Source organism: Mesocricetus auratus, unplaced genomic scaffold (assembly GCF_017639785.1).
Source record: "Mesocricetus auratus isolate SY011 unplaced genomic scaffold, BCM_Maur_2.0 Super-Scaffold_6730, whole genome shotgun sequence".
NCBI lineage: Eukaryota > Metazoa > Chordata > Mammalia > Rodentia > Cricetidae > Mesocricetus > Mesocricetus auratus.
In genome coordinates, this window is record NW_024429184.1 from 66,087,287 (window position 1) to 66,107,066 (window position 19,780).

Here is a 19,780-nt window from a genome sequence, read left to right on the forward strand (position 1 = left end):
TCATGGCTACAACCACTATCACTAAATATTTTGAGTTAAGAATTTGAGGTAATATTTATAAAGCACTTAGGAAACAGCCCAATTCATAGTAAGAGCTGTGTTTGGTAAATAAAGCAGGCACTTTGCAGGCCTGTTGGGTAAACACTCAACTTAGTGAGGAGGGGAGAATCAAAATACCTAACAGGCAGTTTGGGGTTTTGTTTTGTTTAGTTTTTCACCCCGACAAAAACTGCTGAGACTTTGTTCTCTATTTATTTCGGAATCTCGAGTACACCCTTGCAGATATTCAGCATTCGGTGCAAAAATTTAAGTCAAACACTGTTTCACGAGACGGATCCTCTCTCTTTTCTACGCGTTCAAAGAACCATCACCGAAACCCTCAGGGCGCTTTTAAGGTGGCACATGTCAGCGCTGAAACCGGGAGACTCAGAAACAGACCGGTAGAAAACAGACCAGAAGGGTTCGAATCCGAGAACTTGCAAAAGAGTGGCGATGCCTCCTAGTCCTGTGGGATCGATCAGGACGACCACTTAATCCCGCCGGCCTCCTCCGGGCCCAGGCGTCCCACGCGGGTCTGCGCAGGTAACCCACGTCCCCATCCAGGTGGGCTCTCCGGTCTTCCCCGCCCGCTGCCCAGCTCCGGGGCCACGCGGGTTCTCCGCGTCCACCCACGCGCTTGGGCTCCTCGCCGCGGCGCTCAACTCGACTCGGGAACACAAAGACCGCGCGCCCGGCCGTGGCGGGCTCCCGGCGTCCGGGAGAGCCCCGGCCCGGACCCCGCAGCGCGGCCCCAACCACCCGCCCCGCACCTACCGGGCTGCGCGGCGTCCCCGGGCGCCCGGGCGCGGAGCCCAGCGCGCTGGAGGTTCCTCCTTCCCGGCGGCGCGGCCGGGCGCCGGCGTTTCCTCCCTACCGCGTCACGGCGGCTCCTCCCGCGGAGCGCGGGGCGGGCGGGCGGGCGGGCGGGGGACGCGAGGGGACGACCGGGACCCGCGCGGGTGGCGCAGTGAGCGGCTCGCCCGTCCGCGCTCGTCACGCGGGGTGCAAAGTTCAGGAGGAGACGCCGGGCTCCTGAGCTCAGCAGACGGGTGCGCGAGGACCGCCGAGAAAAGTGACCTTGGCCCACCCGGGAGCTCGAGCGACGGAGGACGGTCGCGAGAAGGACCGGAGGCTGCAGCTTTCTACAAGCTGGACGCTTGCAGAAGCCAAAGAAGTATCCGAACGAGGTGGAGAGCCATTGTGCTCCGTTTAGCGTTATTTGGGCAGTTTTCTCCACTTTTCCCACGTCAGCAGAATTTTGACCTGTGTGTATAGATGGGCGAGAACTCTCACAAATTGGCAGGTCCTCTGTGCCGAGAACATGCCTTTCTCTGCTTCATTTTATATCAGTGACTATTTTTAAACTGGCCAACACGTTCTGCTGCAGGCGCTTATCCTCTTAACGACAGAAGCTACCGTTTTTTAAACGTCGTCTGTGAATGGGGAACTAAGAATTACACGACTCGGTGGTTGTGGAATAAAGACTTTGAGCTAGAGTGCACTCCCACACCACCACTGTAATTTAGGTTTCGTCCAATGCCATGTGAAAGTAAACCCGAATAACTGTGTAAAGATTTCATCTGTAGTGCATGCTTCAGAATTTTACAGCATCGATCTGTACTTTTAAATCGTACGATTCCAGAAAAATTGCCACAAATCTGTGAACAAATAGAGGAACTGAGATCAATGAGTGACTTCCCTAAATTCAAAGGGCAATTCCTTATATTTCAAAATGATACTCAAAAGACTTATCCTCATGAATAAAGGTAAGAATAATTATTTGTACTGCCCACGCAGCAATAAGGCCTTTTCCATCTTAAAATAAGTTGTGAATCCAAATTCCTTTATACTTTGAAACGTGCTATCCCCACAGAACTTTCTGAACAGTGATTCTCAGTAGCATTCGGAAATGGACAAGAAAATACAGAACATAACACATCGCCAGTAGTCCTTTATATGTTCCACTACCGTCTGCTCACAAAGCAGTCCACACAATAAAACAGACGTTCTCTGTGATGAGACCAACAACTGAGCAGTGTATCTGTTAATTAAAGCCATATTCACAATATTGAAAATGTTCTTGAACAAAAGGAAGTTTTGTGTCAATAAACACTACGGGGAATGACATCATTCTCACTTAAAAGATAAATACCTAACTATCACCACATTTTGAAGTTAGGAAAAAAAAAACACATGGAAACCATTATAGTATTTCCAGGACAAATTTATCTTCCTGCTATAAAGAACTAGTGTACACACACACACACACACACACACACACACACTCCCTAAGGGTGTGGGAGGGAGCAAGAGCACTCTTGCTAACATTTGTAAGACAATAAAGAGGAAGAATTAAATTTGATTGGCAGGAAGTTAGGTATGGGCCTTAGCTGCAAACTAAAAGCTTGCTTGTTCAAAAAACTAAGAAAAGTATATTATCAAACTATTAAGATTTTTGACTTGAAGCCGGGCGGTGGTGGTGCACACCTTTAATCCCAGCACTCAGGCGGCAGAGGCAGGCGGAGCTCTGTGAGTTCAAGACCAGCCTGGTCTACAAGAGCTAGTTCCAGAACAGCCTCCAAAGCCACAGAGAAACCCTGACTCGAAAAAAAAAAGATTTTTCACTTGAACTTAACCGTGTCTGGTGTCTGTGTGTGTGCCTGTGTGTATGTCTGTGTGTCTGTGTGTGTGTGTGTCTGTGTGTGTGTCTCTGTGTGTGTCTGTGTCTGTGTCTGTGTGTGTGTGTGTATCTGTATGTGTGTGTGTCTGTGTGTGTGTGTCTGTGTGTGTCTGTCTGTGTGTGTCTGTATGTGTGTGTCTGTGTGTGTGTGTCTGTGTGTGTGTCTGTGTGTGTATGTTTCTGTGTCTGTGTGTGTGTCTGTATGTGTGTGTGTCTGTATGTGTGTGTGTCTGTGTGTGTGTCTGTGTGTGTGTGTCTGTATCTGTATGTGTGTGTGTCTGTGCGTGTGTGTGTGTGTGTGTGTCTGTGTGTGTCTCTGTGTGTGTGTGTCTGTGTGTGCCTGTGTGTCTGTGTGTCTGTGTGTGTGTCTGTGTGTGTGTATGTGTGTCTGTGTGTGTCTGTGTGTGTGTCTGTGTGTGTCTCTGTGTGTGTGTCTGTGTGTGTCTGTGTGTGCCTGTGTGTCTGTGTGTGTGTCTGCGTGTGTGTGTGTCTGTGTGTGTATGTGTGTCTGTGTGTGTGTCTGTGTGTGTGTCTGTGTGTGTGTCTGTGTGTGTCTGTGTGTGTGCCTGTGTGTGTGTCTGTGTGTGTCTGTGTGTGTCTGTGTGTGTGTACGTGTGGGGTTGGGGTGTGCAATGCACATGAAAGCATGTGTATGGATTGGATTAGCAGCAGTTGTCTCCTCCTGTTTCTCTCCATTTTGGTTTCTGAGATGGAGTCTTTGGCTGGTCCTGCAGCTCACCGTTGGTGGGTTTGACTAGCTGTCCAGGGAGGCTCCTTCTCTGCCTCCCCAGCACTGGGATTAGGTATGTACCATCATAGCTGACCTTGTACATGGGATCCAAACTCAGGTCCTCATGTTCATAGCACTTTACTGACTGAGCCATGTTCCTCATCCTTAAAATCAACTTTTTAACTTGGTGCTGGGGATGAAATCCAGAACTTTGTGTGTACACTGGCATGCCACTGAGATCATCTCCAGCCCTTAAAAATTATTTAACTAACCTTTTAATTAATCATACTCTCTTCTGATAATATAGATCTCATTTACATTGTCCATTATGTTAATGATTTAAGTTTAAACTATAAAAGATGTTGACTATTTGGTTAAATATCTAGATGGTATTTATTTTTAAAAGGTTTTATATAAATCAAATTTTAAGATAGGCAAAGATTTTTCCGGTCAAAGTGTAGATGTTAATATTTTCTTTGGAAACACGGCTCTGTTCATGCACATGAGGCAAATATTTTGCTTATCTGTTCGATCTGTAGAGATTATAAAAGCAAGCTTTGGAACCAGGCCCAGGTTTAATGCCTACGTTTTTCACTTTGGACTTTGGGCAAATCATCCTTTTGTTTCATTAGTTAGAGGATGATGGTGCTTTTCCATCCTCAAAACAGATATGATAGTGCATCATGACATTGCTGCAAAGATCAGCAAAATGTCAGTTGATACCAGATGAACAGAGGTTTTCAAAGTGTATACGGTGGACACTTAATTTTCAACACTGTACAGTTGAGAAGGGTGGATTGATAGGGATGACGAGGTCACAGGGATGAACCCTTATGAACAGACGGATGGTTAACTTGTTTTCGTACTGAGAGTGGGTTATTGCCAGAGTGGATTTGTTATGAGCTTGAGTCTGAGCCTCTTGCTCCCTCCTTTTCCTCCCTCCCACTCTCTGCTATGGAATGAGACCACATAAAGGTCTTCGCCACTTGCTGACCCTAGTTTGTGGTGTACTAGTCACAGAGCCATGAGCCCAGTGGATGTCTGTTCAGTACAAGTGCCCACTCTGTGCTTTGGGGTCTTTTGTTTTGCTTGATACAAGGTCTCACTATGTAGCCTTGTCTGGACTGGAACTCACTATGTAGATCAGACTAGCTGGGACCCACAGAAATCCACCTGTGTCTGCCTTACAACAGCTGGAATTAAAGGTGTTCACCACCATGCTTAGTTTGTGTTCCTTTATACTAGCAGAAAATAGAAATAATAAGATATGTTCAGAATTTTGGAAAATTAAACTGATAATAATTTGAATTGTTGACCTGTATATTTTTTTAAAACCCTAGCTACTTACTCAGGTGTTTTTCAAATATATTTTATTGAAAAGATCATTTGGTTGTTTTTCATCATTGCTTTCTCTAAAATGATGCCTAATCTGAGAGGATTGTTAATCTTTATATTCCCATAAAGTCCTGTAGTATTTGTAGTTCTTTTGTTATAACCTTAGAAGAGGTTTAGGACTTCCAACAGAAGAAAAATAACTTCCTTTAGGGAGGACAGTTGATTAAATGGCTTACAGGACCTGAATGACTTCTCTTGGAAAGTTAACTGGTTTTGGAAGTCGGGGCCAACACTGGTTCTATAGCAGATGAATGTCCAGCTGAGGTGAGCGTGATGTCCTGATGCTATTGTCTTCATTGCTCTTAGAGTCCCTCTTCTGTAGTCCTATTACAGACTCATATACTTAAGTGGGTCAGTCATCATGACTTGTTGCTGTAGTTTCCAGTATATTCTCCAGTTGATATACAGATTATAGGACCCCACAAGCTATAGAAAACCACTTTGTGGGGGATGTAGTTTAAGACATAATCCTAACCATGACTGGTTTTGAATGCAGACAAAAGAAAAGCCTGATATAAAATGGAGTAAGTAGGGAGAAGGAAAAATGAGAACTCCATTAGCTTTCCAAGCAAAAACTGTCTAATAGAACATAAAGCAGCACAAGACATAGCTAGAAAAACCCATAGACCCGTGGGAAGAGGACCGAAACCTGTTAGTGCCTCCTTGGCACAGAGCTGAGCTAACTTGTTTCTTTTATCTGGAAAACCCTTCACTGAGTGCTAATTTGGAGTTGAAGGATGCAGATGGGAGGCCCACAGCTCATCCTCATTTCTTGGACCAAATTAGCCAGCTGAAGTTTAAACATGCCTTGTAATTAAGAAAGTGCTGCATTTTAAGGTATTTTGGTTCACAGGAACCTCTTTCTGTAGTAGTTAGAGTCAAGAAAGCCCAAGGGGATGTGCTAAAAGTTCAGGGCCATTAAACTGCTCATATCAAGTTTTTGACAAACAGAACAAAGAAGTTACTTTAAGTTATGCTAACAATTAAAGTAAAACTATTATATTTTCCTTCTAGGGAAATCTTGTCTTCTAATCTGTTCTGAGTACCAAGAAGAAAAGTGATTCCTTTTCCCTTTATTCTCTCTGTTCCATTTGACTACGCTATCATGGACAAAAGTGTCTGTTAATAGTTGGCAGTAACTTATTTACATACATTCTGTCAGCATTTTTTGTGTTCAAAGAATTATTAGTCCTGAGCTCCAGCCTGCCAGGTGGACTTTGAAGATAACTACTATTTTAGTTGCTTATCAGTGGAAAATAATAGCTTTTCTTAAATACTGTTCATTTAGTGACTCAGTTATTTATGTTGAGTTTTGTCTAATGAATGCATGAACCCATTTCAAAACCAAGTGCTTCATAATCACTGGCTTGAGAGAGGTGCATTGCTTCCTCAGCCAGTTCTCTGAGCAATCTGTCTGTCAACCAGCAATTGTCTGTATCAAAGATGTAAGCAGACCTGAAGAGATTATATCTCTTTGTACATTGGAAGACTCTTAAGTCATCTAGGTTTCCCAAGATAACCCAGAACACTGGTTCTTTTGGCATTTCTCACAGTTTTTATGTTTTATGACCCTCATATAACTTTTTCCCAATTCTCCGCACACCCATCTAATTTTCAATAGAGTGTCCAGTATAAGATGTGGAACTCTGTAAATGGTTGGCTAGTTCCTTATGCCTACAAGTGAGGGCATTCTCTCACAGTTTGGTTCATACTGCATTTGCAATCATATTTCATTATTGTCAGATCTTAGCATCTATGACCTTTCATTTCTCAGATTTTATTTATTTATTTATGTATTTATTTATTTATTAGGGGTTTTTTTTGTATTCAAACTGGTCTACAGAACAAGTTCCAGGACAGCCTCCAAAGCAATACAGAGAAACCCTGTCTCAAAAAAAAAAAACAAAAAACAAACAAACAAAGAATTTCAGTAAATTTCCTCACGGGTGGAAAGCAGAAAGTGCACATTCCATGGTGCACAAGACAGTCTACTGCAGTTCAGGAAGGATGTATGGCAATGTATATTTTTCATTTAAAAATAAAAATGAAATGCTGCTTCATGACTTAAACACACTTGTTCACACTGGCATGTCCATGCTCCACAGGCCTTTGTCAAACACATCATACTGGTGACTTGGGGACTTGGCTGTCCACATCTTGAAGGGTTTAATGAGGTGCTGTAATCATTACTATTTTAGTCACTCGGCTCATGATAAAATGCAGTTGAGGAGAGGGAAGGTCTCATCTGGGCTCACAGTTCAGAGGAATGTAATCCGCCGTGTCGAGAAACCTGTGCAGAGGTAACAAAGAAAGCCATGCAGAGGTAGTAGCTTGGTCAGTGGGGAAGACCAGGGAGCAGAGAAAGGAACAGCATTGTCCCAGCTGGCTTCTTCCTTTTATTAAGTACAGAACTCCCTACCACTGTAGGGCAGTGTCATCCACATTCCCAATGGGCTTTCCTTCCCCCACAAAGCTTTCTCTGGAGACTCCCTCACAGACAGATCCATAGGCATGCTTCATTGATGCCCTCAGATACTTTTTAATCCCATCAGTTTAACTGTGAGATGAACCATCATGGGTACCTTCATCCATTACACCTTTTAAAAAATGTGATGCCGGGAATCAACTCAGGACCTTTGTGCTAGACAAGACCATTGAGCATCAGCTCCAGTCTTTGTATTCAAACAGAGTCTCCCTATGTAACCCAATGTGGCCTTGAACTCAGGATCCCCTTGTTCCAGCTTCCTGGGTGCTGGATTACAGGACTGTACCACTCTGCCCAGCTATGCCACTTTAGTGCTGTTTTAAATATCGTTTTCTATAAGGGAGTTGAGCATCTGCAGATCTTGGTATCCATGGGGGTCCTGGAGCCAATCTTCCATGGATACAGAGAGACAGCAATATATGGAAATCTCTGTATAATAAGTGTTACATAAGCTCTAGCTGTTATTACTAAAAAGAGTACTTGCCTTTCAAGATGAATTATGCATTTTTTCTCTGACAAAAAAATCCAAGAAATCTAGATTTCTTTACCTTTTCTGTGATAGTGCCTGTGTGCAACATGCTACCCAACAATAGTGAATGCACATAGGTGCTCTCTCTCTCTCTCTCTCTCTCCTTCTTCTCTAATTTATTTACTTAACATCCCAACTGCAGGCTCCCCTCCCTCCTCTCCTCCCATTCCCTCCCCACCCGGCCCCTTCACCCCCCTCAATCCACCCTTCCTCCCTATCCACTCAGAAAGGGGCAGGCCTACCATGGGCATCAGCAAAGCATGGTGTATCAAGCTTCTCTAAGACCAAGCACCTCCCTCTGTATTCAGGCTGGGCAAAGCAAGCCAGCATGAGGAATAAGTTCCCAAGAGCCAGCCAAAGCACAGGGACTACCCTGCTCCTATTGTCAGGAGTTCCACAAATAGACCAAGCTACACAACTGTCACATACATGCAGAGGACCTAGGTCCGTCCAATGAAGGCTCCCTGGTTGTTGGTTCAGATTCTGATTTCCCATGAGCCAGGCTAGCCATTACTGTGTGTTTTCCTGTGACGTCCTTGACACCCCTGGCTCCTGCAATCCCTCTTCCCTCTCCTTAGCAGGATTCCCCAGAGCTCTCCAATGTTTGACCTTGGGGCTCTGAATCTGCTTCCATCAGTCACTGGATGAACTCTAAGATAACAACTGGGGTTGTCATCCAATCAGAAGACATTGCCAGTTCAGGCTAGGCATCTAGTAATGCCAGGAGTCTTAGCTGGGGCCATCCTTGTAGACTCACGGAAATTTCCTTTGCATCAGGCTTCTGCCTGACTCAGAAAAAGCACCCCTTTCCAATCACCTCTCTTAGCACTCTCCCCCTTCACCCACCCCTCAAGCTCCCATGCTCACCTAGGAAATCTCCTCCATTTCCCCTTCCCAGGGAGATCTATGCATCCTTCCTTGGGTCCTCCTTGCTACCTAGCCTCTCTGAGTCTGTGAACTATAGCCTGGTTATCCTTTACTTTACAGTTAATATTCACATATGAGTGAGCACATATCATGTTTGTCTTTCTGGGTCTGGGTTACCTCACCCAGGATGATTTTTTTATAGTGTATTCATTTGCCTTCAGATTTCCTGATGCCATTGTTTTTGACAGCTGAGTAATACTCCCTTGTGTAAATGTATCACATTTTCTTTATCCGTTCTTTGGTTGAGGGGCATCTAGGTTAACTCCAGGTTCTGACTATTATGACTAAAGCTGCTGTGAACGTAGTTGGTGTGAATGTGCGCCCTTTGGGTATATATGCCCAAGAGTGGGATTCTGGGTCTTGAGGTAGATTGATTCCCAACTTTCTGAGAAATTGCTACAGTGGCTGAACAAGTTTGCACTCCCATTAGCCATTCGGAGAGGCATAAGATGGACTCTCAAAGTAGTTTTGATTTGCATTTCCCTGATGGCTATGGATGATAAATATTTCTTTAACTGTTCTCTGCCATTTGAGATTCTTCTGTTGAGAATTCTCTGTTTAGGTCTATACTACTGTGGAACAATCTTTTTGTACATGAATATGTACAAATGGATGAATATGTATTATTCTCATTGGCTAATAAAGAGCTGACGGTCTATAGCTAGGCAGGATTTTCCAGGAGAGAGGATGCTGGGAGGAGGAAGGGCAGAATCAGAGGAATCTCTGGAGTCCCCAGCCAGAAGCAGAGAAAGCAGGACGTGTACAAAATGAGGTAATGAGCCATGAGCCGCTCAGCAGCAAGTAAATAAATAGAAATGGGCTAATTTAAGTTATAATAGGTAGTTAGTAACAAGCATAAGCTATCAGCAGAGCATTTATAATTAATATTAAGTCTCTGTGTGGTTGTTTGGGAGTGGTTGGCATGACAGAGCTGACCAGCAGTCATGATGTAAAACTCTGCCTAAACTGTATCCCATTTTTAAATTGGATTATTTGGTTTTTTTAATATCTAGTTTTTTATAGTTCTTCATATATTTTGGAGATCAGCCCTCTGTCAGATGTGGAGTTGGTGAAGATTTTTTCCCATTCTGTAGGCTGCTGCTTTGTCCTTTGCCTTACAGAAGCTTTTCAGTTCCATGAGGTTCCACTTATTAGTTGTTGATCTTAGTGTCTGTGCTACTGGTGTTCTATTCAGGAAGTCGTCTCCTGTGCCAGTATGTTCAGGGTTATCCCCACTTTGTCTTCTGTCAGGTTCAGTGTATCTGGGTTTATATTGAGGTCTTTGATCCACTTGGACTGCAGGATGATACATATGGATCTATCTGCAGTCTTCTGCATGCTGGCATCCAGTTAGACCAGCACCATTTGTTGAAGATGCTTTCTTTTCTTCATTGAATCATTTGACTTCTTCATCAAAAATCAAGTGTCCGTAGGTGTGTGGATTTATGTCTGGGTCTTCAATTTGATTCCGTTGGTCAATGTTGTCTTTTTATGCCAATAGCATGCTGTTTTTATTTCTATGTTTCTGTAGTAGAACTTGAGATCATGGATGGTGATATCTCCAGCAGTACAGGATTATTTTAGCTATCCTGGGTTTTGGAGTTTTCCACATGAATCTGAGTGTTGTTCTTTCAAAGTCTGTAAAGAATTATGTTGAAATTTTGAGGGGAATTGATTTTGAGGGGAATTGTGGAGAATCTGTAGATTGTTTTGTAAAATGACCATTTTTACTATGTTAACCCTGCTAATCCATGAACATGAGAGATCTTTACATTTTCTGGTATCTTCTCCAAGGAGGGGTACAGTTCCGTTGGTAGGTGGGTCACTCACCCATTTCAGCTTGTGTGTCCTGGGCTTGTTTGGTAGAAATATTCTGGGATTTGGGAGAGCCCAGAGATGGCAGGATGCTAGCTGGGTTGGATGGGGAATAGGCTTGGGGAATAGTCCCTGAGGAATAGTCCCTGAGGGCAGAATCAGGTTAGAGGTATAGTTCTGCTGGAAGGCAGGTCACTCATCCCTTCTGGCCTGTGTGTTCTGTGCCTTAGTGGTTGAAGTCCCCAGGGACTGGGGGCAGGGGCAGGTATAAGCTGGAATGACATTGGCAATGATCTAGGGAGTGATTCCCTTGTGCCACTACTTTTAAGTATATATATGAAGAAGTACTGTCAGGGGAACATTTTGAAAAGGCCTAGAAATACTTCCATTGTAAAAATTAAATTAACAATCCCAGAGACTTGCACATGCTAACCACGCATTCTATCGCTGATCTACATCCCCAGCTTTTGGGAGTTTCTGTTTGTTAGTTGGGTATATTTTTTTAGATGGGTTCTCTATGTAGCCTAGCTTGGCTTCAAACCCCTGCTCCTCCTGTCTCCACCTCCTGAATGCTGGGATTGTAGGTGTGGGCCACCATGCTCTCCCTGCTCAATGTATATTTTCTTTGATAAACAATTCAATGTGTAAGTGAGCAAAAGACATATTAAATTCTATAAGCATTTAAAAAATTGGAGGGACGGTTTTCCACTTATTTAAAGATTTTCCAAATGATGAACGTCAGTGAGTCCCAGCCATATCTGTTGCAAAGGTCATCTGCAAAGTTTTTGTTTTGAGAAATAACTGATCTATAGCAGAGAGGCTGGGATTTACTAATGGAACTCCAACCAAAGCCGTCACAGAGTTGGTTGTTAGAACTGAAAATAAAAATGAGCTCCTTAGCAGATATGGCTAACATCGAGGCATTTCTTCCATTTAAATCAAAATAGTTTTTTGAAACACCTTTTCAGCAATGGCGGCTATTACAGCTATTACAGTAACAAAACCAGGAGCATGATCTTCAATTCGCAAAATCTTAAACCAACATTCCAAACAGTAATAAATACCTATAATAAAATAGCATTAAGTTTTGTGTTTTAGTAGTTAAGCAGATTTTGGCAAAATGACTGTAAGACTTTTATACAGGCAATAAAATGCTGTGTGTGTATGTGTGTGTGTGTGTGTGTGTGCGCGCGCGTGTGTGTGCGCTCACTTGTTCAGAGCACTTGCTCTTCCATAAGACCCACCACGAGTTCCCAGCATGTACATGACAGCTCACCGCCATCAGTAACTCTAGTTCCAGGTGAACTGACTGTTAGGAATAAAGAATGATGGGTAGGGACTGCATGTGGCAGGGCCCCAGTTCCAAGGTCGGCACCGGGTGGTGGACGAGGACCAGATGGGGGAAACAGAGACCTGTAGACGTGACTCATTGAAAGTTTTATTGAGGGGGAGGTAAGAAAATAAGGTAAAGAGACACAGACAGAGACAGGACCAAAGAGAAGAGTGAGACAGGAAAAGTCCTGTCTGCCCCAGGGGAACAGCAGGGAAGAGAGCGAAGTGGGGGCGGGCGTCTTTTTTTAAAAGGGGTCTTTTGCACCTGCTTGCAGACTGCATAGCCATGGAACCCTGGGCTAACCAGGATACTGCCTGAGTGCATTCTACCAAGGGACAGGGGCAGGCCAGCATAATGCCTGAATCCTTTCACTGACTCACTTTTCTGGCCTCCAAAGGCACGAGGCACGCACACATGTGCGCAGGCAAAATGCTGGTACACATAAGCGAACTTAAAAACAATTAAAATATGCAATGTCTTTTGTTTCTTTTCTTGGAACTCGCTCTATAGAACTGGCTGGCTTCGAACTCACAGAGACCAGCCTGCCTCAGCCTCCCGAGTGCTGGCATTAAAGACATGTGCCACCAACGTCCAGCTTGCAATGTCTTTTGTACTCTCCTTCATTCAGTAGTTGCTGAGACTTGAAGTAGGTTCAGAGAAAAAAAAATAAAAAGTACAATAATTATCTTCAAACCGTACTTAACATCATGTACAGTATGAGTGATAAGGGACTGTACTCACAGCCAAATTCCACAGATTCATGTGTCCCTCCTCTGCTCTATTCACAACCCTTCAAATAAACAGCAAGGATCTGCTGCTTAAACTCAAAGATTTGAATTTGAAACTAATCATTTGAACACTTACCTAGTTTCACATAGTCTGAATGAAGGGTTATGACCTTTTCTCCTTCCAGGTAACCACAAAGTGGCACGTGACAGTCTGTGAATAGAAACTTTGCTGATTGGACAAGCATTTCCTTTGCAAAGCCACGCATTAAGACAGAAAAGGTTCAAGGCACAGAGATGCTCTGTGTTTTCAAGAGAGTTTCTTTTCTTTCCTTATGTGCTGTGGATTGAATCCAAAACCTTGTATGTGCTAAGCATGTACTTTATCATGGAGCTGCCTTTCTAGTCTTAAGGGGGATGTTAGGTCCTCCACACAGCTTGAAACAAGGAAAGCACCCTCAGTTTCCCCTCGCCGAGGTGTGAGGATTGCTTCCACTGCTGAGTGTACATGTTGCTACATTGTATTTCTAACTATTGCATTGTTTACACTGTGTGCTTGTATTGTACTGTCTGGAGGTTTTGATGGCATTTTCTTTAGTGGTTGTCACCTCTTTTAGATTTTTTGTCTGCTCACCTGTCATGTCAGTCTGTGACAGGCAAATTATATTTTATTTTGACTTATTTGCACTGAAAAGCAGTCGTCTGGGGGAAAAAAGTGGACAAGAATGGAAACTAAGACCCTGAAAAGAACATTCTGCCTATGCCCAAAGCAGAATCCTTGCACTCCCCACACCACCCAGGCTGGCATTGAACTCAGGACCTTGTGCATTACAGTGGAGTCCTGTATTTCTCCCTAAATAGCAATGAAAAGTTGTGGTTTGGGGTATTTAAGGCAAGAGACTGACCACATGATTTCCTGTGGTTTGTTTACTTTTGGATTGCAAATAAGCAAAGCCCAAGTTCTCAGCTTTAGAAGAACTTGTGCCAGTTTTACTGACTTTCAAAAGCAGAGTCCGCCTGTGTAATTAGAATCCCTGAGCCTCTTGTTCCAGTCTCCAGTGTGGAGGGGTTTCCAGACAAGACTACACAGAAAAGCCCTATTTTGAAAAACCAAAAGAAGAAGGAGGAGAAGGAGAATGAGAGGAAGAGGAAGAGGAGGAAGAGGAGAAAGATAGATAAATAGATAGATGGATAGATTATTCCTGGTCCCAGTGACTACAAGTTCCCTAAAAACATGGGAAAGGGAGCAAAGGGTCAGGAAAAGGAGACGTCGCAGCCTAACATGTGAAATCCTGTGTGTAATGTCCACCATTACAAAAGAAGAAGAAAAAAGCAATAGGCAAAAGTCAGTAGCTTTCCTTTCCTTTTTTTTTTTTTTTTTTTTTTTTTTTGGTTTTTTGAGACAGGGTTTCTCTGTGGCTTTGAGGCTGTCCTGGAAATAGCTCTTGTAGACCAAGCTGGTCTTGAACTCACAGAGATCTGCCTGTCTCTGCCTCCTAAGTGCTGGGATTAAAGGCATGTGCCACCACTGCCCATCTTCGTTTCTTTTAATATGGAACACTTCATGAATTTTTGCTGCATTCTTGAACACGATCCATGCTAATCTCTTCTGTATTGTTCCAATCTTTTAGGATACATGCTGCCAAAGCAAGTACATAAATAGCTTTCCTATAGACTATCAGCTAATGTGCTAAGCAGGGAAGAAATTGGGGGTTGGGCGGTCCCTCTCGCGATAGCTTTTAAAAAGTAGGAATGAAACCAAGGAAGAAAAGGAGCTCTGTAGCTGAAAACTTAATAAAAATGAAGCCTGCGAAGAAGACAATAGGAGACGAAAAGCTCTCCCGTGCCCACGGACTGGCAGAGGTAGTATTGTGGAAATGCCTATGCCAATGAAAACAGTCTGCTGATTCGAAGAAATCTCCATCAAACCTCCAATGAGTCCTTCAGAGCACTGGGGAAAGCAATCATAAATTCATGAGGGGGCACAAAGGGCTCTGAATAGCTAAGACTCTTCTTAGTAGAAAAGGCAATCCTCAGGATGTCACAATATAAGACTTCAAATTACATATGGAGCCACAGGAACAAAAACAGCCTAGTACGGGCACAAAACAGATCTGTGGACCACTGAAACAGAATAGAGGACCCAGAAAGAAACTACACAGCTATAGGCACCTAATTTTTTTTTTACAAAGATGTCAAACGCATACAATGGAGGCAAAACCACGGTGCTAGAAACCCCAGATTCCCACATGTAGATGAATGAAACTAGACACTTTTCTCTTCACCCTGCACAATAAATCAATTCAAAATGGATCAAATACCTTACTGTAAAGCTAAAATTTTGAAACTGTTGGAGGTGAAAGACTTCAACATGTAGACTAGACATTCTAGGACAGAGATGGCTCGGTAAAGGCATTCGCCACCAAGCCTGAATCTGAGTGTGATTCCATAGGACCCACATGACTGAAGCAGAGAACAAATTCCTCTCATGTGCTTTGACATGTATATGGACCCACACTCACACACAAACACATAATGAATGTAACATTTTGAACCTTTGCCCTTACGTTCTAGTGTCTTTGGTACAGGAAGGTGCTCTGCAGGCTACCAAAAGAGAAATGCAAACACTAACTCAGCCACAAAATGCAAACACTAACTCAGCCACAAAACCTTTGTTCTACAATCTGTCCTGTCTGCAAAATGCACTAGGGGAGTGGGGGCACAAAACCTGTAGGCGTAACCAAGCATTGTATGCTCTGACTTAAGGTCCACTCTGTGAGATGGGAACCATCTTGGGTGATCAAGAAACAGAGACCAGAGCCGGGCGTTGGTGGCGCACGCCTTTAATCCCAGCACTCGGGAGGCAGAGGCAGGCAGATCTCTGTGAGTTCGAGGCCAGCCTGGTCTACAAGAGCTAGTTCCAGGACAGCCTCCAAAAGCCTCGGAGAAACCCTGCCTCAAAAAAAAAAAAAAAAAAAAAAAAAAAAAAGAAACAAGAAACAGAGACCAGATAGCCCAGCCCAGAGGCTTAGGATAAAACCAAATACTACTGGAAAAAAAAAACCAATAAAATGACCCGGTAATGATGTAATGATATTCTGCAGTACTCACAGATCAGTGCCTTACTCAGCCATCATCAGAGAAGCTTCCTCCAGTAGCAGATGGGAACAAATATAGAGGCCCACAGCCAGACATGGCACAGAGAGGGAGACCTTGGAATACACAGCTCTAAATGGAATGTCTCCATCAAATCCCTCCCCTCAGATCCCAGGGAATCCCAAGGAACATGAGGCAGAAAGAGTGTAAGAGCCAAAGGGATAGAGGACAACCAGAAAAAAAGGGGGGCCCTCTAAATCAACTGAGCAAAGCTCCTATGAGCTCACAGAGATGAAAGCATCAGACACAGGGCCTTCATGGGTCTGCAGCAGGTGCGTTCTATTTACACACACACACACACACACACACACACTATAGCTTTCACGTTAGTGTTTTTGTGCAACTCCTGTGTATGTGAACTCAGTCTCTGATTCTTGGGGGCTCTTTTCCTTCAGTTGGTGCTTTGTCCAACTTCCATGTGATGGTTTTTTGTTTTATCTTACTTTATTTTGCTAAGTTTGGTTGTTATCTCTTAGAAGCCTGTTCCTTTCTAATGAACAGAAAGGGAGGGGATCTGGATGGGAGGAGAGGTGGGGAGAAATTAGGAAGAGTGAAGAGAGATGAAACTTATCAGGATATATTTTTAAAAAATAAAGAAAAACCGTAGAGGCACGAAGACTTTCTGGTCAGGACTCCAATAACACAGGAGAAAATCCAAAGAATTGACAAATGTGCTGGATGGTGGTGGCGCACACCTTTAATCCCAGCACTCAGGAGGCAGAGGCAGGCAAATCTCTGTGAGTTCAAGACCAGCTTGGTTTACAAGAGCTAGTTCCAGGACAGCCTCCAAAGCCACAGAGAAACCCTGTTTCTAAAAACCACACACACACACACACACACACAAACCCTGAAAATAGAATTACTATATGACCCAGTATTGTCACTGCTGATATATACCCAAAGGCCTCCAAGGTAACATAATAAAGATTGCACATCCATATTTACAGCTTCACTATTCATAAAAACCAGGAAATGGGACCATCTTAGGTAAACATCAGCAGATGAATAGATAAAAAACATGTGGCGATTATACACTATGATATTTTGTACAATCATAAAGAAAAACCAAGTGGCATTGTCAGGAAAATGAATGCAACTGCAAATAATCATTAAGTGAAACAAATGAATTGCAGAGAGATAACATGTGTTTAGCCTCATATGTAGGACTTAAATTTATAAGTGTGTGTGTGTGTGTGTGTGTGTGTGTGTGGCAGACAGACAGACACGGAGAGAGACTGGGAGAGAGAAAATTAGAAAAAGGGATTGTGAAAAGAAGGGTAAGATGTAAGGAGGGTAAGACACGGGGGGGGGATTACATGCAGAGACTGGCGGATGGACTCACAGGAGGAACAAAGGGATCAGCTGAGAGGACAGAGGGAAGAAGAGGACAGCAAAGGAGCAACGTGATTGATCACAAAGGGTGACACATGTGTAAAGATGCCATGATAGAACCCAAAACTTGGTAGGCAAACTTGAAGATTGCTTAAAACATACATTTGTGTGTGTTTTGTTGCAAGACATAGGGTCTCTCTTTGTGGCCCCGGCTGTTTCGGAACTCTCTCTTTGGAGACTAGGCTGGCCTCAAACTCACAAAGATTTGCCTGCCTCTGCCTCCTGAGTGCTGGGATTAAAGGCGTGCACCCAGCTAAAACACATTTTTTAAAAGAAAAACTGTAAGAGTTCAGGAAGAGTACTGATACCAGCATCGCATCTTTTTCTTACGTGTGTCCAGACATCTGAGCGTGTCCTTATGCATGCGTTATGAGTAGACGACACCAGAGCCTAACAGGAGAGGCCCTGAACTATTCCTGGGATCTCAGGGTTTATCAGAGGAGTTTCTCACTCTCTGGGGCTTCCTGACTCCCTTCAGCCCTGTGTTCACCATATCCTTTCACGCTCATAACCACCCCCACCGTTATCCTCATTTTACAGATGAAGGAACTGGGGACCAAAGAGGTGAAGGGCCTTCCTCAGGATACTCACACACAAGGGAAGCCCCGGAGTGATGTCCATTCTGCCTGCAGCTCTGCTCTCTCCAGGGAACCCCAGAGCCTCCCAGGCAATCGGCCTTGAGAAGGGCTTCCTATCAGAGATGTAGAAAAGTTTACAAACTGAATTTAAATGACCCCACATGGAGGCACTGCAGAGGCCTAGTGTCAGGAGAGGCAAAAGTGAGATGGTTAATGCTAACCAGACAAGCAGCCTCAATAAATGGCAGTTGTGTGGGGGAGAGGAGGGTGGTTACAGAAAAACAAAAAGTTCACACCTTCTCTAATGGGAACAGCTAGCAGCTAATAATCCCTGTGGAAGTGCATAGACCCATTGTTACCAGGGATATAGCTATAACACACTCAACAAGATGCTGGACAAAAGCAATTCAAGAAAGGGAGGACGAGCCCTTTCCCTTTCCCATGAAGTAAGATGGTTCCGTGAGTAAAGGCTCAGTACCTAACCTGCTGAGCTGACTGAAAGCTGTCCCCTGACTTCCACAGGCACACACACACACACACACACACACACACACCGTGACACAGGATGCATGTCCCCTTTCCAAAATACACACAGAGAGCAGATAAATAAGTGCAAATAGCTAAATGCGATGATCTTTTAACTGAGAGAGGGAAGAACAATCGTCGTGATGGGGCGGGGTGGTGAGGCCAGGCCAGCTTTGGCAGCAGGACGTGCGGCAGCTGCTCCCTCCCGTCTTGTGAGCGGTCAGAAAGCAGGGAGAGACACTGCTGCTTCTTGGCCTGCTTTCTCCCTTTTCCATTTTTGTACAGCTTAGGATTCTACCCAATGCTGGGGCCTTGATTAAGGTGAGAGTCCTCACTGCCCAGTGAAACCTCTCTGGGAATGCCCTCAAAGACATGCTCAGATTCTCTCTCCTAAGTGACTCCAATTCCACTCTAGCTGTCTATGGAAATTAACCATCACACCATGCTTACTAAGTTTTCAATTAAAGCCAAAAAGATGCATTCTTATATAAACATTCCAAAATGCTAAGAACTAGTCCATGTTTTTCTTAGAACACTGTGTAAGCCAAACAAACTACATTTACCAGGCCAATTTTCCTATTTGAGACCACTAACTGGGAACACAGGAATTAGTACTAATCCAGAAAACAGTCTGTAGGTCTGCTAAAGAGCAGAAGAGGGGGAAAAAATGGGCCAGAACTGTTTTCCCTTCTCGCCATGTTAGGACTTAAATGTGAAGCCTCATTTAGGAAGAAATGACATAAGATTTTGAAACATTCAAAATTAGGAAATACCAAAAAGGAAGACTTCAGATCGAATTTATACATTCGTAAGACTCATTGTAGCAGCATATGCCTGCAATCCCAGCACTTGGGGGGCCAGGGTGAGAAGATTGCAAGTTCGAGGACAGCCTGGACTACATAAAGAGACCATAACTCAAAAGAAAAGAAAGTCAAGCAAAGTGAAAACACTTGCAGATATGTGAGGGAGAAAGTTCTGGTCTGAGACACACAGAACTACCTGGAAGATGATGGATGAGCGCGTGATCGCTACAAGTCCTATGGGAGGCACCACCACCAGCACTGTGATCCTTAGCACTGCAAGTCTTACAGGAGATGTCATTGCTAGCACTGTGACCTTTCTCCAGCAGAAACTCTGTGCCCTAACGAGGACATGGAGAAGGCACACACTGGCTGGGGGTTTGGCTCGGTGGCAGACCACTTGTCTCGCATGGGCAAACCCATGGTTTTGACTCCCAGCACAACAGAAAAGTAGAAACGGGGCTGGAGACTCTCCAGAAAGGACAACGGAGCAAAGTAACAGAGGCCAAGTGGGAGCTGTGACACGTCTACATGCTAGCACTGTGGGAATGAGGCAGAGAGCTAACACACAGAGTGGGAACAGCAAAAGCTCAACACACACCATTGGCAATGTTTTAAAGTACTCTGCAGTTTTAAGGCATTTAAAAGCACATTTTATTTGTTTGTTTATT

The 19,780-nt window shown here is 43.9% G+C and overlaps 1 protein-coding gene and 1 non-coding gene across 2 annotated transcripts in view; both read right to left on the reverse strand.

Moving 5' to 3' along the window:
- Positions 1–924, reverse strand: part of LOC101832863 (serine/threonine-protein kinase Sgk3) — a 114,159-nt gene extending 113,235 nt beyond the window's left edge. Inside the window, exon 1 of the mRNA XM_040741454.1 lies at positions 814–924. The gene's annotated coding sequence lies outside the window, so the exon portion shown is untranslated. The remainder of the gene's footprint in view (positions 1–813) is intronic.
- A 13,280-nt stretch (positions 925–14,204) lies between these two features.
- Positions 14,205–14,311, reverse strand: LOC121139040. The gene has a single exon (XR_005875897.1). It is a non-coding gene; the product is annotated as a U6 spliceosomal RNA (small nuclear RNA).
- Positions 14,312–19,780: the final 5,469 nt, after the last annotated feature.